The 21,809-nt window shown below is 42.2% G+C and overlaps 1 protein-coding gene across 8 annotated transcripts in view; it reads left to right on the top strand.

Annotated features, from left to right (window-relative positions):
- The first annotated feature begins 14,079 nt into the window (after nt 1-14,079).
- TIPIN (TIMELESS interacting protein) overlaps nt 14,080-21,809 on the top strand; it is a 125,779-nt gene continuing 118,049 nt past the window's right edge. For 4 of the 8 annotated variants that reach the window (XM_069222893.1, XM_069222891.1, XM_069222888.1 and 1 more), the window contains exon 1: nt 14,086-14,192. The gene's annotated coding sequence lies outside the window, so the exon portion shown is untranslated. Of the gene's footprint in view, nt 14,193-21,809 lie in introns of all 8 variants that reach the window. The other 4 variants (XM_069222890.1, XM_069222886.1, XM_069222889.1 and 1 more) reach the window with 3 other exon arrangements.

Below are 21,809 nucleotides of genomic sequence, written 5' to 3' on the forward strand. Positions count from 1 at the left end.
ACTTCAGCCCCAATTCTGAAACATCCTGATCCTGACTTGCCCTTTTTTGTTGAAGCGGATGCTTCACAAGTAGCTTTAGGAGGAGTTCTCTCTCAACGAGATGCAGTAGATGGCCAGTTACATCCTATAGCCTTCTATTCCAAAAAGTTATTACCAGCTGAACAAAATTACACTGTGGCTGAAAGGGAACTACTAGCTATCAAAGTAGCCTTTTCAGAATGGAGGCACCATTTAATGGGAGCCAAGTACCCAATTACAATCTTTTCTGACCATAGGAACCTACAGTTTTTTGGATCACTTAAAGCACTAACACCACGTCAGATGCGCTGGTTAAATTTTTTTAGCACATTTGACTTTGTAATAACCTATAGACCAGGTGCACAACAAATTCAATCTGATGTGTTATCTAGATACGGACATACCTCAGACATGAAACAAGATAAAATAGGAGAACCCATTATTCCTCCCCAAAAGTTTTTGGCACCAGTACAACAGAAGGATTTCATCACAGATCTATATAATGCACACATGCAAATAGCACCTCAGGATTGGTTAAAGGATTCCCATAACACAATACAACGAGTTTTATTGTATCACGACAACATGCTGTTAGTGCCCACCTCTGAATTACAAACACAGGTGATAATTTGGCATCACGCCTCACCGTTGGCAGGTCATCCTGGTTGGGTAAAAACCCTGGAAAATGTGCAAAAACACTTTTGGTGGGACACTATAAGAAAGGACATTAAGCAATTTGTCACTACCTGTCCAATTTGTGCAAGACATAAATCTTCTCATAAGGCCCCTGACGGCTTGTTAATACCAATGCCAACACCCAAACAACCTTGGCATACTGTGAGCGTAGACTTTATTGTAGGTTTACCACCTGTAAAATCTTTCACAACAGTGTTGGTTATAGTGGATTTTTTATCTAAAATGGCACATTTTGTACCATTACGGAAATTACCCACGGCGGCAGAATTTGCCGATATTTTTATAAGGGAAATTGTGCGTTTACATGGTTTGCCAAGCAAAGTGGTGTCAGACCGAGGGAGCCAGTTCAACTCTAGATTTTGGAAAAAATTATGTGAAAAACTGAAAATAGATGTGGCATTATCCACTGCTTTCCACCCAGAGACAGATGGACAGACTGAACGACTGAACCAAACCTTACTTCAAACGCTACGTTGTTTATTGGCTGATTATTCTAGTGAATGGTTGGAAGCTCTCCCTGTAGCGGAGTTTGTTTATAATAATACTGAGCATTCAGCTCTACTTTGCTCACCATTCTATTTCTTGCAGGGGTATCATCCAAGAGCTATACCCATTTTGTTAGAAGATTCCCTGTTACCTACAGTAACGGATAGACTAACGAGGTTAGGTGACATACAAGACAAAGCCAGGAAACATTTATTAAAGTACAAGGAAAGCATGAAAAGACAAGCAGACAAACACAGATCTGAGGCCCCAATGTATAAAATTGGTTACAAGGTATGGCTCTCCACAAGGAACCTAAACATAGAGGGATCCCGAAAGCTGCAACCACGTTTCATTGGACCCTTTAGTATAACTGCCATAGTAAACCCGGTAACAGTAAAATTAGATTTACCAAAAGAATATCCAGTACATACTACATTCCATGTGTCCTTGCTTAAGCCGTACAACCCAAAAACCCGACCTGAACCACCACCTCCACCCATAACAATTAAGGGAAATCTAGAATATGAAGTGAAAAGCATAAAAGACTCAAAAAGAATTAGTGGACGTCTGTTTTATTTAGTAGAATGGAAAGGATATGATGAATCTGAGAATTCATGGGAACCAGCATCATATGTACATGCCCCACACCTGATTAGACGGTTTTATTTAAAAAATCCAGGAAAACCCCGTCCTGTAGGAGGGCCTTTGAGGGGGGCAACTGTTAGGGTTTGTGCACAGCAAAGAGCATGTCCCCTCTCACTGCACTAGTGGGTTCTGTAATAGCTCCCTTTTAAACTTACTATTGAAAGCCTTTCTTGTTATCTCACCTTCCCCCCCCAGGCTTCTGTGTATGTTGTTTAATGTGCTGTTTTGTTTACACATTGGGCCTTGCTTTTACCAAGGCTTCTTTAAAAACACTCCTCCCTATGCCATGTGTTAATTCAACTCATTTGCATAATAACTGAAACTCTGCACACCTTTCAAGAACATGTGCAGCATGTGAGGACCACACCCAGCCCTTCAAACCACACCCAGCTCTTCAAACCACACCCAGCCCTGTCTATAAAAGGCAGCCCCCGAGCCTCACCCAGTGCTTGTGCTCGTCTACCTCCCGCTTACCTGAGAATAGATCCCTCGGCGCTGACACTCCTGACTTTCATTGGCTTCAATGGGCGCAGCTGCTGGCTCTTCCTTCTTCTGGTTTCCGGTTCCTCCTTGCCTCAGCCTCTCTCCTACGAGCAACCTGCAAAAGAGAAAGAAGACAAGGTTAGACTGATCGATATCTCTTGCCAGCAACAAGTAAGTGCAAAACTTTTTATTACCTGAAAGAACTTTGACAACAATTTCTGGATTCGTGTATAGACAATTGGAAACAAGATACCTTCCACGAACATTGTGATTCAAACCCTTTGTTACAAGAATACTTTGCGGAACTTTGTAAACAAACATTGTTTTTTTTTTATGGAACTTTTAAGAATCGAACAGTGGAAACCATTAACAGCAAGGCAAACAGTAAATCAAGGACTTGCACAAATTACATGCTGTATTTTGATGTAAAAGTACAGTATTTGTTTTATAAAAGATTCTGGAAATATGGGAAAAGTGAGTCTGCTATTGGGAATTTAGGCTTTAGTTATATTATGATGAATGTTTGATATTGATAATTCTGATAACGGTATTTGTTTAATGTTTTAGAAGCTTTACAGTAATAGAAAACACATCCTAGAGCAGTAACACATTCCAAACCTGGAAACTAGAGACCAGGATCCAAGAGGTACTTTTAGAAGAGAATTTCTAATAAATAAAGAGATAGTCAGGAACCCATTTAGGAATAGGTTGCACTTATCTGTTCTTTATTTATGTTTCATTAGGCACCAGTTTCTACAGAAGTCAGAAAGGGCCGCAGATTTGTGCAGCACTTCAACAGTGGAAACGCAAGAACGGTGTTGTCTCTTTTTTTATTTTATCCACTTCCCCCCTTCCCTTGAGCTTCTGTTCTTAGTGCACTGTTTTAAAAACTAGTGTGCTGGAACAAGCAGTTTCAGGGTGGGGTCGGATTGTCTTCAACCTCCATCAGAACTGAACAAGAACTCAGGTGAGCTGGACTTTGACAGGTTGTGCCAATTGTGGAGACAAAGGTACAGTTTAGGGAAAGAACACTGGTGCTGGGGCCTGGTTAGCAGGGTCCCAGCACACTTTCAAACCGTAACTTAGCATCAGCAAAGGCAAAAAGTTAGGGGGTAACCATGCCAAGGAGGCATTTCCTTACAGATGCTTTGAATACAACCAAACTCATAATTTTGACCCAGGTGTATTAGGGGGTTTAAGCACGGGTAGGAATACACCAACCAACTCGTAATCAGACCTATAGTCTTTAAAATCTCAGATTTCCTCTTCACTGAAGCTAGGACAATCTCCATTGTATCACACGACAATGAGGAGGTACAATATGTGAGTTTAAGACCTGGTATTGATTTTGGAAGCCATATATTCGGCTGGATTAAGGTAGAAGGCCATGAGCGTAGCCTTTAGAGATCAGTCAGCAGTCTTGAGGATTTCCTCAAGCCTGACTAGCAAAGGAGGCTTTAGAGACCATGGCACCACAAGTACATAACGCCCTGAAAGAGGAGGTCTCAATGCTTGTCATCCTGTTCTCTGACTTTCAAACAGACCTCACAGTGCTATATGTAAACCCAGCAGACTTGTCAAGCAGGATTTGACATTGTAATGCCCAAAAGGATTCTACAAACCCACAATGCATATTATGTCCAGTTCAGAAGAGTCATCTCTGACCACATAAGTTAGCCTCTTTATTTGGAAGCATTTCACAACTTTTTTCCACAACAAATGTTAATCCCTGCCTAAGAGAAGTTTGACAGTAAATTCAAATTGGCCTCCAGGAACCTCAGGCAGGGAAAAGGTAACAGTCGAAAAGTTGGTTTACCTTAATATTTATTAAACATCTGACATCACCACTGAATTAGATTTTTAATAACTACTGAAAATAGTTGCTTAATTATTTTTTGTCATGATTGATCAGCCCAGTCCTCAGGCGTCCACTCAGCCTGTCAAGGTGACCAGCATAGACATGGGACATTGGGGGTCTCGACATGAGCATGTGAACAGCAGCCTATATACAGTCATTAATGCTGTGAGGCTATGTCTGCTATGTGATTGACTGAATAGCAGTGCATGGTCACTAGAACATTGTACACAGCTGTATTCTTTCTTGGGACACTTGAATCTTTGCATTCAGAGCGCATCACCAACTGACCAATAACCCAATTAATAGTCGTGCTATGCGTGTGCGAGCAACATTTCAACTACTAACTATTTGGGCCACGTGGTCCCCCAATACTTGAAAAATCGTGGCTGCCGTATTGGGTATGGTCACAGCGGCCGAGTATAAAAATGGGCCCGCCTAATGACAAGCACCCGTGATTAGCACTGTTCCTAGTAGCAGCCGTGGCTCCTGTTGCTGATGACTGAATCACAGTTGGACCATTAAGCATGTATCGCGCTCTCAGTTCCTGGTTTATCTAATCAAAGAAACCTTGTAGAGAGCTTACTAGAGAACGCTCAGAGACTCTTAAAGAATTGTGGTTCTCTCATTCATGACGTTTGTAAAACAAGGCGCATTGAGCAGCACTAAGAATTAAGGCTTGTCATTTAAGTAATGAAAGTGCACCAAGGACAGTGAGACGTTTCTAAAAACTGACATTTTGCGCATACAACAGGAAAGCGCATAACGTCTGTTTTGCATTTATATGATATGAAAGTCGAGTTACTTTCTTTATGGATGATTGCTAACAGATAACAAGCATGGGAAATGTGTGAAGTGAACTATTGATCCGTGAACAAACTGTTTGAGTGGTACAATAACATCTAGTGTGAACTTTGAACACACAGAGAACATTCAAGTGGAAATATTTGCAGAGTGTACATCGTGTTCCTTATGCTCATCAACACAAAATGGCTGCAAGTCATGATGGTGTGTGAAATTAACACCTTTAAATCCCATATATGTAAGAGGGGTTTAGAATACATATACTGATAATAAGTAGCTGTTCCTTGTTTCTAAACTCAGCATCAATCATTACTCATCGCTGTTCTAGGTCCCCCTCCCCGCAATACCCTCCCCAAAATCCTTCCCCTGATCCAGCCACTCCGATCCTCTGGTGTAACAGATATTCACAGAGTCTGTGCTGCCAGAAGGTGGGCATTGGAGGGTACTGTTCCCGAGGAACTCACCTCTAACATTTTTCTAGCTGGTCCCCTTTTAGTGATACAGTATTCGGATTTTAAACTGTACTCTGGTTTTCTACATAGGACATCTAAGCGGAAATCGGAAAGGATTGAACAATTGATAGCTCTTTCTTGATTCTGTGGGTGATGGTGCAAGGCAGTTTTTAGTTGGTGGAGCGATTTGTCTGGTTAATTCCAATAACGAACGAGACGCCTCCATGCTAACTAGTTACACGACCCCCAGCGGTGGCGTCCAGCTTCTGAGAGGGACAAGTGGGGTTCAGCCACACGAGATAGAGCCATACCAGGTCTGTGATGCCCTTAGATGTTCAGAGCTGCACGCATGCTACACTGAATGGATGAGCGTGTGTCTGCCCCTCGCCGACAGGTGCCAGTAACCCGCTGAATCCTGTTCATGATAGGGATTGCAATTATTTCCCATGAACGAGAAATTCCCAGTAAGTGCAGGAGATAAGCTTGCGTGAAGGCCCTGCCCTTTGTACACACCGCCCGTCACTACTGCCAATTGGATGGTTTAGTGAGGTCCTCGGATCGGCCTCGCCGGGGTCAGCAACGGTCCCGGCGGAGCACTGAGAAGATGATCAAACTTGACTATCTACAGGAAGTAAAAGTCGTCACATAGGACAGCTAGGCCAGCCACAGTGAAAAATACCTTTTGGCCACTAGTCACCATTCGGACATGTAGAAATGTAATCTTAACATGTCCTTCTTTAAATACCATCCACCCTGCCTTGTGGAATACAAGGCCTATACATGGTTGACTTATTAAGATTTAAAGAGGAGGCTTTGACCTATTAAAAGTGTTTATTTTGATGGGATTAATTGCAGTTTTTACACTGCAACAGTCAGGCTACACAGGATAGACCTGAAGCCATGTTTACACTAACACTGTAGTGGATGACACAATAAGTGCTGTAGTCCAATAGTGGCATTTCAGTTTGAGGCCCCGGGTACACCTTATTCCATATACGGAGGACTTATAGGCAAGTTAAATATACTAATTAGGAGTGTGACATTTCAACCATGTTTAAAGGAAGCACAGCCATTTTGCTATTGATTAGCAGAGGTAAAATATAGAGTTCTAATGACAGCAAAAATGTAGGGTACAGCAAAAGGCTAGAAGGGGTAACCATGCAGAAAAGGCGTATTTCCTACACCAAAATTCTTGTTTATCAAAAAATGTTCCCCACCAATCAAAATGATTTTTTTCATTTGTCAGAATGTCATCACTTTCCTCATTTTCTATTCTAAAATAAAAAATTATTAGCAAGGAAAAAGTAGGGCAGAAAAGGGCTCTTTAGTTATTGTCTTTTACACAAACAAAAATTCCCTTTTATTTCATAAAAGATATGTGGGATGAATAACATGAGCAGAAATAATCCTAAACGTCAGCAAAATCAAAACCACATAGGAGAACGGATGCCATGAAAGTTGAGTACAGTGCCATGCAAAATGCGACCTGCCCATTCAGTCATACCTCAAAAGTATGTTGCTCACATGTTGGGACATAGTCAGCATAGCAGCATGAAGTAATTGCTTCTCACAAGCCGGGTAGGTACAATCCTTTATTAAGAAGTAAGGACGGAAGAACAGGTCCGTTCAGGGACAGGCTCTGGATCAACTGACTTCAGGAGACTGCACGACATAGAACGTGGAATCTCCCCAAGTCAGCATCACGAGCATTCTAGGAATAAACTAGAACACTACACATCCTCCTTCTTTTCCTATAACAAGAAAATATGGAACAAGAAAAAAAACAATTAACATAACAATAGATAAAAAGCACTTAAACATGAAAATCAGAAACGTCATCAGAAACGTCAGTTAAGTATCCTAACACGTAATCCTTCAACCAACCAGGAGGAATCACTTTCCTTGTCCTTTCCACAGACTCACCCTGTTGCACACCACCACATATACCACCACTCCTAATTTCCGACTCAGCAACCGAATCCCTTATCACATCTTCCTCCTTGCACAAAACGTGTGGAGGCGCTTCCTTATTAAACACATTTTGACTCATAACTTCATCTTCCACCCATTCAGCCTTTCCACCCTCCTTATCGTTTGGGTGAACTCCCCCACCTCCCAATTCCTGTCCGTTACAAAGTAAGACAATACGTTTAAGATTCCACACCTTACCATCACTCAGTTTTACCGCATTATGCAAAACTTCCATGACACGTTCAGGATTAAAGTACTGGCTCTCGCCCTTCTTAACCTTGTAGGGTTTCTTAACTCTAACCAAATCACCAATATTAATATCAACAGACTTAACATGATGGAGCTTATCATAATAGGACTTCGATTTTTCAAGAGATTTATTCAAACAATCCCTTACATTCTCCACAGACCAGTGTTGAAAACCAGTCTTGATCAACCAAGCAGGGTTATGTTTGCATCTTGGTCTTCTTCCACTTATAATAATGAAAGGGCTGAGACCAGTAGTAACATTCTCTGTTATCCTATACGCCCACACAGCTTTAAAGATGGCAATTTGCCAATCCTCTCCACCATTCATAGCACCTTGAATTATACCTTTAACTACTCTATTGAATCTTTCTACCGCTCCATTTCCACTGGGATTGTACAGAGAAGTAGTTTTATGTTCAATTCCCACTCTCCTAAAATAGTTTCTTGCAGCATCTGACGTAAACTGTACACCATTATCACTCAACAATTTAGAAGGGATACCTTCTGCAAGGAAAATCTTATCCAAAAACTCCAACACGCTTACAGTGTCTGCTTTTTCTAAAATGCCAACTTCTGGCCATTTGGAAAACAAATCAATAAGGACTATTACAAACTCTTGAGAATCACCCACCGGACCCAAGAGATCAATAGCGACATATTCCCATGGTTGTCTTGGAATGAATGTTTGCTGCATGGAAGGCCTAAGGGTACACAAACTTTTGTCAGTTGTAGAACATATATGACAGGTTCTGACAAATCTTTCCACCGATCTATCAGCACCAGGCCACCAGAACAGCTCCTTTACCACAGATTTGGTTCTAACGATGCCGAAATGTCCCTCATGACATAATTCTAAGATCACCTCCCTTATACCAGAAGGAGGAACTATCTTATCACCTCTCCAAAGAACATTGTTCACAACAGAAAGTTCGTTCCTTACCTCCCCAAAATTTCTGCACAGTTCAGGTAATAGATCCTTCCTAGGTCATCCATTCAAAACGTAGTTTAAGACGGACTGTAAACTAACATCTACCTGCATTTCCTTCCTCCAACTATCCTCATTCAGTGCAGGGCTGCCAAAGTCATGAATAAGCGCCACATTCCATTCATACCACGGGTCATCAACACATTTCTCCAACAAATTAGGTAATCTAGAAAGGCCATCCGCTAATACATTACTCTTGCCTGGTACATACATCATACGATAAGTGTAGTCCTTTAAACGCATAGACAACCTTAAGATTCTAGCAGAAGCCATTACACTTCCTTCACTTGTAAGAAGTTTAATCAAAGGCTTGTGGTCACAGCGAATGGTTATGTCCTTACCCCACACGAATGCACAGAAGTGCTCTAAAGCCCAAGCGCAGGATAAAGCTTCCTTCTCTATAACAGAGTATCTCTCTTCTGAAGGAGATAACGATCTGGAAGCAAAAAGTATAATCCTTTCCTTACCCTTACAATTCCTTTGAGACAAAACAGCACCTAAACCTTTATTACTTGCATCTGTGGTAACAAATGTATCCAAATTAGGGTCAAAACTTTCTAAACATGCAGCCTTGCTTAACTCCCTTTTAATACACTCAAACTCCTGATTACATGCTTCACTCCACGCGAAAGGTGAATTCTTTTTTAGCAAAGATCTTAAATTGTAAATCTTACTGGCAAAGTTCGGAATAAATTTTGCACAAAACTCAGCCATACCCAAAAAAGATCTTACCTCATCCTTAGACACAGGAGGAGATACCTCGATTATAGCATTCACCAGAGAAGTTTTTGGTCTAACACCCTCACCACTAATCTCATGTCCCAAATACTCCACACTTCTTTTCGCAAATTTGCATTTACTTAATTCCACTGTTAACCCCTTCTCACCCAAAACTTCTAATACATGTTCCAAACGCTCATCATGCATGCACTTATCCTTCCCAAAAATTAAAATGTCATCTTGGAAGCACATAACCCCTTTAACCTTTCCAAACAGTTTATGCATTAGACGTTGAAAAACAGCTGCTGCAGACGCTAGACCGAAAGGCATCCTCTTGTATTGGAAGCATCCGAAGGGTGTGATGAAGGCTGTTAACCTTTTGGAACCCTCGGATAAGGGAATCTGGTGATACGCAGATGACAAGTCAATAGTAGAAAACCAATGTGCTCCCTCAAGACTAGAAACCATTTCTGTAATCTTGGGTAGAGGAAAACGATCAATCAGGATATTATTATTTAAGTATCTTAAGTCTACACATAAACGGATTTTCCCGTTACTGCGCCGAGCTATTACTACAGGCAAAATCCATTCCGAACTCTCAATTGGCTCAATCACATCCATTGAAATCAATTTGTCCAGCTCCTTGGAGACTTCTTCTCTGATCATGATCGGCACAGTTCTGGCCTTATGAATTTTTGGTAAAGCTTCCTTCTTTAATATGATCTTGTGCTCGAAACCGGTAATTTTTCCCAAACCCTTGTGAAAAACTTTGGGAAATTTGACCTCCATCACAGCGGTCACGGAGCATTCTTCATTTACCATAAACACTTTTTCTTTACTGTTAGGATCTAGGATCATCTGCAACTGTCCTTGATCCTTCCACCCTAGAACAGACGGTCCCCTCTTAGCAACATATAACTTTCCTCTGGCACTCCTGTTCTTGAACGAGAATGCCAACCATCTAAAACCTAACAAGTCTATCTTCTCTCCTGTGTACCTCTCTGGCTGAATATCTGGCGGAGTAAGTTGCTTGCCAATCTTCACTACAAAGGACTTGTTCCACACATCCTCATTCACGATTGTGAACGGTGATCCAGAGTCAGCATACATTGTAACTGGTACTCCACCAATTTCCATGTTACATATTGGTTTTTCCTTAGTGTTTACTTCCGTTATATTGAGTATGAAACTTTTATCCTCATCCATTACCCTGGAATCCATATTTTTCTCCTCCGTGTCACTCTTTGCCGTATAATCACCTTCATAAATACACTTAACTATTTTCTTTTTACTTTTACATACTTTGGCAAAATGGCCCACTGTTCCGCATTTATTGCATTTTAATTTTAACGCTGGGCACAACTTGGAGTGAGCCAAATGATCCTTGTTATCACATCTATAACATTTCCTTTCAGTTTCCCCACTCTGAATTTTTTTTCCAGGTTTGCGGTTAAACACTTTGTAAATGCCGTCCTCATTTTTCCCTGTAGATTTTATTTCATTTAAACTTCTTTCCGAGATCTCTGCTTTCCTTACAATGGCTAAGATGTCTTCCAGAGGCGAATCACCATTTATCCAAAGTCTTTCTTGAATCGATTGATTACCGCAATGCATGACTACTTGATCCCTAATAAGTTCATCATGAATTGTTCGGAATCTACAGTCCAGAGCAAGTTTCTTTAAGTCCGCAACATAGTCATCCACAAGCTCATTTTTTTCCTGTTTTCATTGGAAAAATTTATAGCGGACAATTCCCATACAAACTTTTGGAGAAAAATACTTGTCAAGATCCAGCATAGCGGCATTAAAAAAACAAATATCACCGCTTATGGCATTTTTGGGCATCTTATTAAAAGTTTTTAGACCCATTGGACGCAAAGAATGCAACAGGATCCTCTTTTTCTGTTCTGCAGGCATTTTGTTATCCACATCAATGGCAGCTAAATAATTTAAAAAATAGTCTTTCCATTCTAACCACTTGATAGGTGGGGAATTGCCCATTGCCCAAAAAGTTTGCGGGGGAACAATTGTAAAATTGGCCTGCGCCATGTTAGTGGCTAATTGTAAGGTACACGCAATGACCTCCAATGCCACTAAATAATACTAATTAATTTAAAAAAAAATAATAATATCCTTCCCTTCTCGGACCTGTTCCAACCCTTTACAATAGAATGTTGGTTCCTTCCGTCCCTCCTTCCTGTTAATTTTATTTATTCCTCTTCATTATTATTATTATTATTATTTTTTTATCTTTTTAAATATCCAAGTCTCTTCCTTTGCTAATAATGTTCAAAGGCTAACGATGTTTTGAATGTGCAGTTTGTAGAACCCCATGAAAACACGACGATGGCAGAAGAAACAGTACATGCAGAGGTCAGCAGAGATCCAAACGATTCAAAATCGAAATCCACAAGATTCAAAATCATACACTTTATGTGCTACACGTAACCTGCCTTGGAGATCGAAGGAGACACTAGCGGAAGCTGCGTTAGTCTCCTTAGCGTGCTCGTAGCTAAGGCAACTCGCTGAAGAGGAAGCGTCGCGTTGCCCAGGCGACGCGCGTAGTGCGTGCGCGTCTGTTGAAAGAAGGACGCGCGCACACCAACGGCCTGGCAGGGCACAAAAGCGCACGGAGGAAGGATTAAGCGCACGGAGGAAGGATTTCCAAATTCCCCCAAAAACAAAATATAACGAAGATAATTACATTAACCGTTCCGTCCCAGGTCGACAGCCCCCAAGGCAGCAGCAAGGTACAAAAAAGGCGGTGGAGAAGCATCCAAAAGATGAAAACGCTGACAAAGACGCTGTCGGTATGGATCCTCGTCGCCAAATTGAAGTAATTGCTTCTCACAAGCCGGGTAGGTACAATCCTTTATTAAGAAGTAAGGACGGAAGAACAGGTCCGTTCAGGGACAGGCTCTGGATCAACTGACTTCAGGAGACTGCACGACATAGAACGTGGAATCTCCCCAAGTCAGCATCACGAGCATTCTAGGAATAAACTAGAACACTACACAGCAGGAAGTGAATTGAACCAATGTCAAATAAAATTAGCATCCAGTTTTAGTTGATGCTAGAAATACCACGTGCTTTACAGAACTACCACATCGTCTCCTAGAGCACCTCAGTTTGTGTCCCGTATGGCTGCCATGCCTGGTCTAAGCCCCAGGACATGTGGGCAGTAGCCAAAAGAAATTCAGGACTATCAATTGTGAACAGACCGTGACAGTAGGACTTTAACAGGGATGAGAAAACTGGTGTCTGTAAGTGGGTCTTGGCCTATGTAATTAAGAGTGTGGTTAAACACAAACTAAAAGGCTGCACTTCTCATAGTGTGCCACCAACTGATTTTACTGCTTATCTGTGGTTTCTGTTATTGCATCAAGATATATAACACATCAACCAAAAACAAGCAAGGACTACTGGAGCTGTCAATGGTTGTTAGTTGTATAAGATAAACAAGTAAAAACAATTAGTTTGTTATAAATAATATGAAAACGTTTCAATTTTGTTTTACACTTTGTAGTGTTATCAGTAACATTTGTAAGTGCAAAGGTAATGGTCATTTTAATTGAACACGTGTTGTCTGTAATGGCAATGTGCTACCACACCATACATATGCCACTCCACTACGTCATTTCACTCTACAACACTCCCCTTTACACTCTGTCACTACACTTTACCCCACTGAAAGTCTATTCACTCTACGAAACTATGGAATTCCCTTAACACTACTTTAATCCGGTACGCCATTCCTTTGTAAACCGCTATATGACACTTCAGTCAACGCCACTCCCCTTTATGACACGCTACACCACTCTGCCACAGATTTTCAGCTCTGCTAAATAGCAGCCACGCTGATGTACAACCTGGCTGAACACATTGGTCAAGCCAATAGCAAGGCCTATTGGCTTTGCCGTAGCCTGCTTTTTACTCAAATGTCTCAATATTTTGTCCACTGGCACGACTGACCACTGCAGAGACTGGCAGGCACCGTGAGGAACTCTCTGCCTTCAACCTCAACTCCTAAACTCTCAATCGTAGTCCATTAACACATTAATGCGACTCGGTTTAAAGTATGAACTTCACAAGAGCGATAAGCTTCATACAAAAAATGCTACAGAAACAGCACCCAAGGAATAACAGCCACTTCTACGGAATAGAATACTAAATAAATATAAACAGGAACTAATCGCTGACACGGATTACCTTTATGTGCTTTACATTCATTGTTCAGAAATCGATCAGTAGGTTTGTCTGTAAAGTTAAGGCCATGATTATAGGGCAAGGTAATAGCCCATTTCACTGTTAGCTTTAAATTACTATCCGCTCTGAGACCCTGAGGGCTGCCTGTCCACATAATACCCTGCGTGGCAGGCTCCAACATCGTTCACTCTCAACAGCCGGCCCGGCTTAGCATTGCACGCCATCTCCTCTATACTTGCCACCGATCCAGAATATCCATCCGCAGAAGCCTAGCCTAACACGCCCAGCCCGATAGCCCATCACCCCAAGTACGTGCCTAACTTCGCACAAACTGATCTCAGTCCCAACAAAGACACCTCCAAACCAAAGCAACGCTCACACCGACTTTAAGGAACAAAGCTCGCGCCAAAGGCGTCACGCACTAGGATTGGCTGAGGTTGCTCCCACATGCTCAAATCCTGGGTTAGTTTACACATTAGCTGTACTGCCCGCCATCTGTCGACTGCTGGGATATGTTCAACGGTAGGATTGGTTTTCATGCGACCCGGAAATGTTTTCGGCACTCGTTTGTTAAAATGAATAACAGAAGAGGTGCGTTAGCCTGAATTCACTGACGGCCCATGTAAGTACTCTATAGGTGATCACATTGTGCGGTATGAACGCCTGGTACCTTTGGATTGATCAGTGTAAAGGGGTTTCTTACACTGACACGGCTGAGCGCAAGACGCGGCATGTTTCCATGTGGCAGTAAAGGAATAAATACAATATATTAAGTATGTGACGCTTGCATGTCTCGTGTGACAGTTTAGTGTGCTGATCCATGAGTAGAAAAATGTGATGGAGTTATCCCGTTGTTTTGTGTTTGAATTCGGGGACTGGATGCTGAAAATGTCAAACTATAAGCAGCAGAATGCAGTGAAAGCAGCACACCATGAACTACTCGTACTTGAGTAAGTTTTCTGAAGTTGTTAAGCCATGTCCTAACCTACTTTAACTTTTGTAGTTTAAACGTAATTAATGCGTGTTAATGAAAACAAGATCCTGATATTGTTTCGCATATTTAGTGGCAGAACCTCCTGTAGCTCCTTGTAAATAATCTAGTTCACCTGCTACTGTTTTTTACTTTTACTCTGCTGTTCGGTTTGTTTTCACCTTTAAAAAAACACAAGTAGGTAGAGTACTGTGGTAATGGAGGAGGCAGTAATAAGATACGCTAATACTTCATTTCCTAGGCACAGCGCAGAGAAACTAACTGGTCTCCTCCAACAGCAGATTTTCACAGCCTGAGCAACGTTCTATGCGAACGGCTCCAGCGTGGTGGAACACAGAACTATAATTAATTCATAACACATGAGAGCCTGAACACCAGCACAAACGTGGGCCCGTTCATACATAATATACCCACACACATCCCTCTCTTTTAACAAAGAACAGACAACAAATTGCATTTTATTTGTAACATAGACATACATTTCCCCAAAACCTTTCCAACCTAATCAGAAATAACTCCGTAACATTAGTCAGTATACTAGTAGAGAAAAGGAAAACAAACAACAAAACAACATAATAAAACCAAAACAATATAATAACATAAAATTACACTTCATTTATAATCCTGAATATAGTCCTCCAACAATTTAGGAGGTTTCTTTGCTCTCTCTTCCACCACCCCCTCATCCTTTGTGGGAGACTAAACCTTTTCCTGAGGTATAGGTTCCTCTCCTACATTACTTTTTTCACCAGGTGAAACTTGGCATTCAGAATAACTAGTTCCTTTGTAACTATCATCCGATTTAGTACGTTTCTGCTATTGTCGAATTCTAAGCAATCAAATCCTCTCTTGTTCAGTTCCTCATCCGTCCAGCCTCTTCCATTACACAATGCCACGCGTTTCAGGTTCCATATTTTGCCATTGGCTAAACGGATGGCATTGTGCATCACTTCTACTACCTCTTCTGGTACATGGAAGTTTAGTTTAGTTACAATTCCTGATTTTTTTTTTTTTTTTTTTTTTTTTTTTTTTTTTTTTTTTTAATGCAACCCCAATCACCAACTTTAATACTTACGGTTTTGGTACTATGTTGAGAATCATAATAAGCTTTGCTTTTCTGATATCCCTTTTCCATGAGATCTCTAACCGTTTACACAGACCAAGGTTCCATACACTCACTAAACAACCATCCCGGATTATATTTGGTCCTGGGGTTCCTTCCCCTCATAATTAAAAAAGGAGACAATTTAGTGGCTAAGTTTCTTGTAACTCTGTATGCCCATACCACTTTCATTAATTGGATTACCATATCCTTGTTATTTATACATGCAGCTTTAATGACACGGTTGAAGCACTCAACCATGCCATTGTCCCTTAAGTTGTAAAGGGACAGAGTATTCACCCCAGTCCTTTCATAATACTGTCTGAGTACAATGGGTTTGAAGTGTACACTGTTATCATTCAAGATGGTAGTTGGAATTCCCTCCGAACTAAAAACCTTATCTAAAAAATATCAATACTGCATTTGTGTTAGCAGACTGTACTACTCTGACCACCCGCCATCTTGAGAAAAGATCCATGATTACTATAATTTATTGTTGTGATGGTCCTATCCACCCCATAATGTCAATAGTAATACATTCACATGGATTATTGTGGCAAATGTTTCTTGCTTATTGGAGGTCTAAGTGTCTGTAGTGAATTATCTCCTTTGGAACACTCCCTGTGCTCTCTGACCATGTGTTCAATCTTCAAATCCACTTCCGGACCCCAGAACAACTTCTTCACAACAGCTTTGGTACGTCCTCTGCCAAAACGTCCCTCATGACATAACTGTAGTACCTTATTCCTAAGGTTGAGGGGTGGTACAACTCTTTCACCTCTCAGGATCGCACCTTTATCACAAGAACGTTCGTTCCATACTTCCCAAAATGGTTTCGATCTCATGTGATAAATCTTTCTGAGTGGGCCACCTATTTCTCATATATTCACTCACTTCTTGTAATAATGCGTCTTCTTTACATTCTTTCTGCCAGTCTGCTCTTTTTATAGAAGGTATACCACTATCATGTATCAGTGCCACATGACATTCATTCCACTTCTCATCCTCACATTCCTCCATCTGTAAACACATCCTGGGTAATTATCTGCTACTATGTTATCCTTTTCAGGTTTGTAAATGATCTTATAGATAAAATCCTGCATACACATTGAAATTCGAGCTGTTCTAGCTGACGTGTTAACTGTACCCTCTGTAGCAAGTAGTCTTAGTAATGGTTTATTATTGCAATTAATTATTATAGGTTTACCCCACAAAATGCTCTTAAATGTTTTCTAGAGCCCATGCACAGGATAAGGCATCCTTCTCTATAGCATGGTATTTCTCTTTGATGGGAGTTAAGGATCTAGAAGTAAAAGGTATATTTTTTTCATTACAGCCACCATCAGTGTGTGCTAGCATAGAACCTAAACCCTTGTAGCTGGCATCAGTTGTGATGATGGTTTCAGCACTCAAGTTAAAACTATTTAAGTCGGTTACCCTTGTAATACAATCCATTATAATAGCAAAATCTCTTTCACATTGTCAAGACCACTCAAGTTTGCTCTGTTATTTTTAAAGTTGTCCACAATTGTAATATTTTTCTGCAAAGTTTGGTATGAATTTGGCACAATATTCCGCTAGTCCCAAAAAGGACCATACACGATACTTCGATTTAGGTGTGGCTGCATTCTTAATGGGTTGTACCAAAGACGTTTTTGGTTTTACTCCTGATTCATCAATCACATGTCCAAGGTATGTTACACTTTTTTTCTGCAAATTTACATTCTGAGAATTCTACAGTTAACCCTTTGGCTTCTAGTAATAAAAAGCTGTGTACTTCTTTAAATCCGATGTCACGGGAACCTGGTGATATGCTGATGACAGCTCGATGGTAGAGAACCAATGAGCATCTTTAAACAAAGAGACCATTTCATAACTTTTTGGAAAGGGACATTTGTCAGTCATTATGTTGTTGTTTAGGTGGAGTAAGTCGACACATAATCTAATCTTGCCATTACTGCGCCAAGCAACCACCACTGGAGAAATCAACTGTGATGTCTGTATTCGTTCAATTACTCCAAATGACACTAATTTCTCCGGTTCCTTAGAAACATCTTCCCTAATTGCAATACTATGTTTCTAACCTTATGTACTTTAGGGCAAGCATTCTCTTTTAACCTAATTTTATGTTCAAAACCAGTTAGTTTACTCAGTTCTTTTTTAAAGTAATGTAGGAAACTTTTTTAAATAAAATCTTTCCTATATTTGTTCCTCCTCTACAATCAGGGCTTGTTCCTTGCTATTCGGATCCAAAGTGATATGTAAGTCCTTTTGGTCACGCCACCCCAGTACAAAAGGTCCTCTTTTTGCTACATAAAGTTTTCCCTGTGATGTTCTGTGTTTGAACATAATTGTAAGCCATCTTAACCCCAGCATGTCATTTTTATTGCCTCCAAAACCTTCTGGGCTTATATCTGACTCGAGTAAGAATTCACCAATAATTCCCACAAACTTTTCTTTCCAGACCTCCTAATCAATTATGATGTAGGGAGAACCTGAATCAGCGTGTATAATAATCCCTACCCCACCAATCTTCATCCAACATTCTAGTTTGCCTTTACACACTGTCACTATTATTCAGTATCAGTTTTTCTTCAACATCCTTCACCATTTAAGATTATAATCTTTTGAATCCAGATCAGATTTGCTATGTTTAATGTCTTCATGTATGCACTGAACACATTTTTTTCCTACATACCTTTGCATAATGACCTTTGATACTGCAGTTCCTACACTTTTGATTGAGTGCCGGCCAATTTTTTACTGGAACCAAATGATCTCTGATGTCACACCTAGAACACTTGCTTTTATTAGCTCTTTGTTTCCCTTTTGCTTTGGTCCTTGAACTGTAAATTACTATTTTAGTACTATAACTTTTACTTTTTACCACCCTGTTCACTGCAACAGCTTCTTTCTCATTTTGTTTCAAGGCTACGGCATTTTTCTCAGAAATTTCAGCCTTTCTTACTATCGCTAGAATAGTTTATAAGGGAGAATCTCCATTCACCTACAATCAAGACAGAGGTTCTCATCTTCAACATACACTTCGCCCTCTAGAACAACTCCTGATGGCCGGCGGACCTCAGCCCCTCCCCCACGCTGAAGGACCACGCCAGCAACCTCGGTATCATCCTAGACAATAAGCTGTCCATGAGATGTCAGGTCAACTCCGTCACCTCAGCCTGCTTCCACACACTTCGCACGCTCAGAAATTTTTTCAAGTGTCTCCCAATCAACTCGAGCTCTCAACACCAGCCACCTGGACTACGTCAAAGCACTCTATTCTGGCACCTCCACGAAACTCCTGCATAGGCTCCAAACAATACAGAACGCCGCAGAAAGACTGATTCTCAGCCTGCCCAAGAGAGGCCACATCTAGCACCTGAAATACCTCCACTGGTTCCTGGTCTGAAGCGATGTCACTTCAAGCTCCTCACCCACGCTTACAACGCCCTCCATGACCATTGACCTACCTACCTTAACCAGCGTCTGCACTTCCACCACCCCAGCAGGAACCTCTGCTTTGCACACCAGCCCCTCGCACAGATCCCTCACACCCGTTTCTGCTGAGCTGGAGGATGCTCCTTCTCCTTTCTCTCCATCAAGGCCTGGAATGCTTTCTCCTTCCAGCTACACCCCTTCACTCAGTCACTTCAGGAAAGGGCTCAAAGGCTGGCTTTTTGAATGAGATGATCCCCAGGGCCTGAATACGCTTGCGGGTGACAAGTCGAGCTTTACAAATACATGATTGATGCCTATGCATACTTTAGGTGTGAAATGTTTGTCCAACTCATTCAAAGCCACCTCATAAATATTAACACCCCTCCCACAGATGTCTTAGACATGCGAGAAAATATCTTTAGCCCCATTAGACCCAGAAAATGCAGAAGGATCGTTTTTTTTAGGCTGATCAGGCATTTCTCAAGTAATATAAATAGCTTGGATGTAATCAATAAAATATTCCTTCCATTCCATCCATTTTAAGTGGGCTCAGTATCTGAGGAGCAGAATGGCTGCGGAGGATTAAGGCTGAAGCTTTGAGCATTCATTTTAATAAATGGTCTAGTTCAGTGTATCCACTGTCCGATCTTCACCATTTATAAACACGTTTACGTCTTGGTATAAACTGAGTACACAATACGATGTGCATGTATGTCAGGTGTGCACATCACCACTGAAAAACAATAGGTTTCTCTAGTTGTATAAGGTATACAACTAAAAAAACAAAATTAAATTTACCAACTTGTGCAGTAATCAAGGTGTGCACATCACCGCTGTGGAACTCCAGCTATGCTGTGGTGAAAATCCCAACTGCTTGTGCGCTAAAATGAGGTGTGCGCATCACTGCTGTGATAATACAGAAAAATCTGCAGTATTGATGAGTGGAGCATGCATAAATTAGGTGGGCGCATCACCATCCGCTGAATAACAGATCAGCGTGAGGTATACCACTCAGCTGTTACTGTGCCAGCTTGATGAGTTTCTTTCTGCACGGTGTTAGAACGCACGCATGTAAAACAGTGTGTCGTGTTCCAGCAGCTAGGTAGACTGCTGCCAAGCAACCATTAATGCTGGGAGCGTCTTGCTGTGTCTCCTCGCAGACACAGCTTAACCGGTTGCCAAGCAGCCGCTTAGTAATCAGACGTCAGCACTCTGCACGCTCCGCTCCAACTCCTGTACAGCGCGCGGTCAGACGACTGGCCTAATGTGCATGGAGCAACCAGACGTAATTTATTTCCCAAATGTCTGGGCAATCACTCACTCTTGACTGAATCCAACTGTAGGTCCGCAATTACGGCACATGAAAATTTAGACTTGTACTGTCTCTTGAATCCAACCACACATCCATGTAAGTCCGTAACTGAGGCAACTCTGTCCTCTGACCTGCTCTTAAGGTCAGAGCTCGCTCCACAAGCCGTGCAGCTCCACCAGACTGTGCCCGTGCCCTCTACCCCACCCTCGCTGCTGCCGCGAGTTAAAGGCCCTCCACCACCCACAGGCACCCGCGTGTGCCTCATCCCTGGTGTCTAGTGGGTTTCCGTAAGTATTGTGTGTTGTTTTGTATCTGTCTTTGTTTTTGTGCCATTTTCTGTGCTTGTTTAGTTGTTTTCCTCTCTTTTCCCTTGTTTTGTGCCATTTTCTGTGCCTGTTTTAGCCTTTTTCCTTTTTTGTGCCTTTGCGCCCCTTCTGCCCTTTTTTCGGCTCTTCTAAAGCCGTTCTTTCCCACCTGTGCCCCCGCCCCCTAAAGCCCCCATTCGTTCACCGCTCCCGCCTCCTAGCTGCTCTTCCCTCCCACCTCCCCTTCTTAATGGCGGCCGCTTTGTGGCCACACCGCTGGCACGCCAGAGGCAAGCATGTCTGCGCCCGTCCATGCCTGGACCGCACTGCGCCAGTCCCCCTGCTCCGCGCCCCCAGACACTACTCCAGTGCCAACGAGCTCCACCCCCTCAACCCAGGCCGCTCCACCGCCTGCGCCCAAGCCACCCCGAGGCACACCCACGGACCCTTCTCCTTTCGGACCTGCAGCTTCACCTGCCGCCAAGCACCACGCCAGAACCTCACACAACCTCCTCAGCTGCATTCTCCTCAACACCCGCTTCGTCCACAAACACGCCGTCGAACTCTGGGTCCTACTCACCTCATCTTCCCCAGACGTCGCCTTCCTCACCGAAGCCTGGATGACTCCCTCTTCGGAACCTGACATCGCCATAGCCATCCCCGAAGGCTACAAGATTACCCATAGAGACCGCACCAACAGACCGGGAGGAGGTATTGCCATAGTCCACAAGGAAACCATCAGAATCTCAACTAACACCAATGACACCCTCGATGCCGCTGAACACTTACACTTCCAGATCCACATCAACACCAGCACCACCCTCAGAGGAACCCTTGTCTACAGGCCCCCGGTGACTCCTTCGCCGACATAATCAGCACCCAGGCCCTTGCCTCTACAGACCTCGAACGCCAGCGACAGCAATTCCACTCCCCTGATTGACAACCTCGGTCTCAAACAACTGGTCACGACGCCCACCCACTCCGCTTGCCTCATGCTCGACCCCGTCTTCTCCGTCAGCAACCACGTCACCTTCAGCCATACCACCGAACTCCACTGGACAGGCCACCGCTGCGTCCACTTCACCTTC

The sequence above is a fragment of the Pleurodeles waltl genome, chromosome 3_1, assembly GCF_031143425.1.
Source record: "Pleurodeles waltl isolate 20211129_DDA chromosome 3_1, aPleWal1.hap1.20221129, whole genome shotgun sequence".
Taxonomy (NCBI): domain Eukaryota; kingdom Metazoa; phylum Chordata; class Amphibia; order Caudata; family Salamandridae; genus Pleurodeles; species Pleurodeles waltl.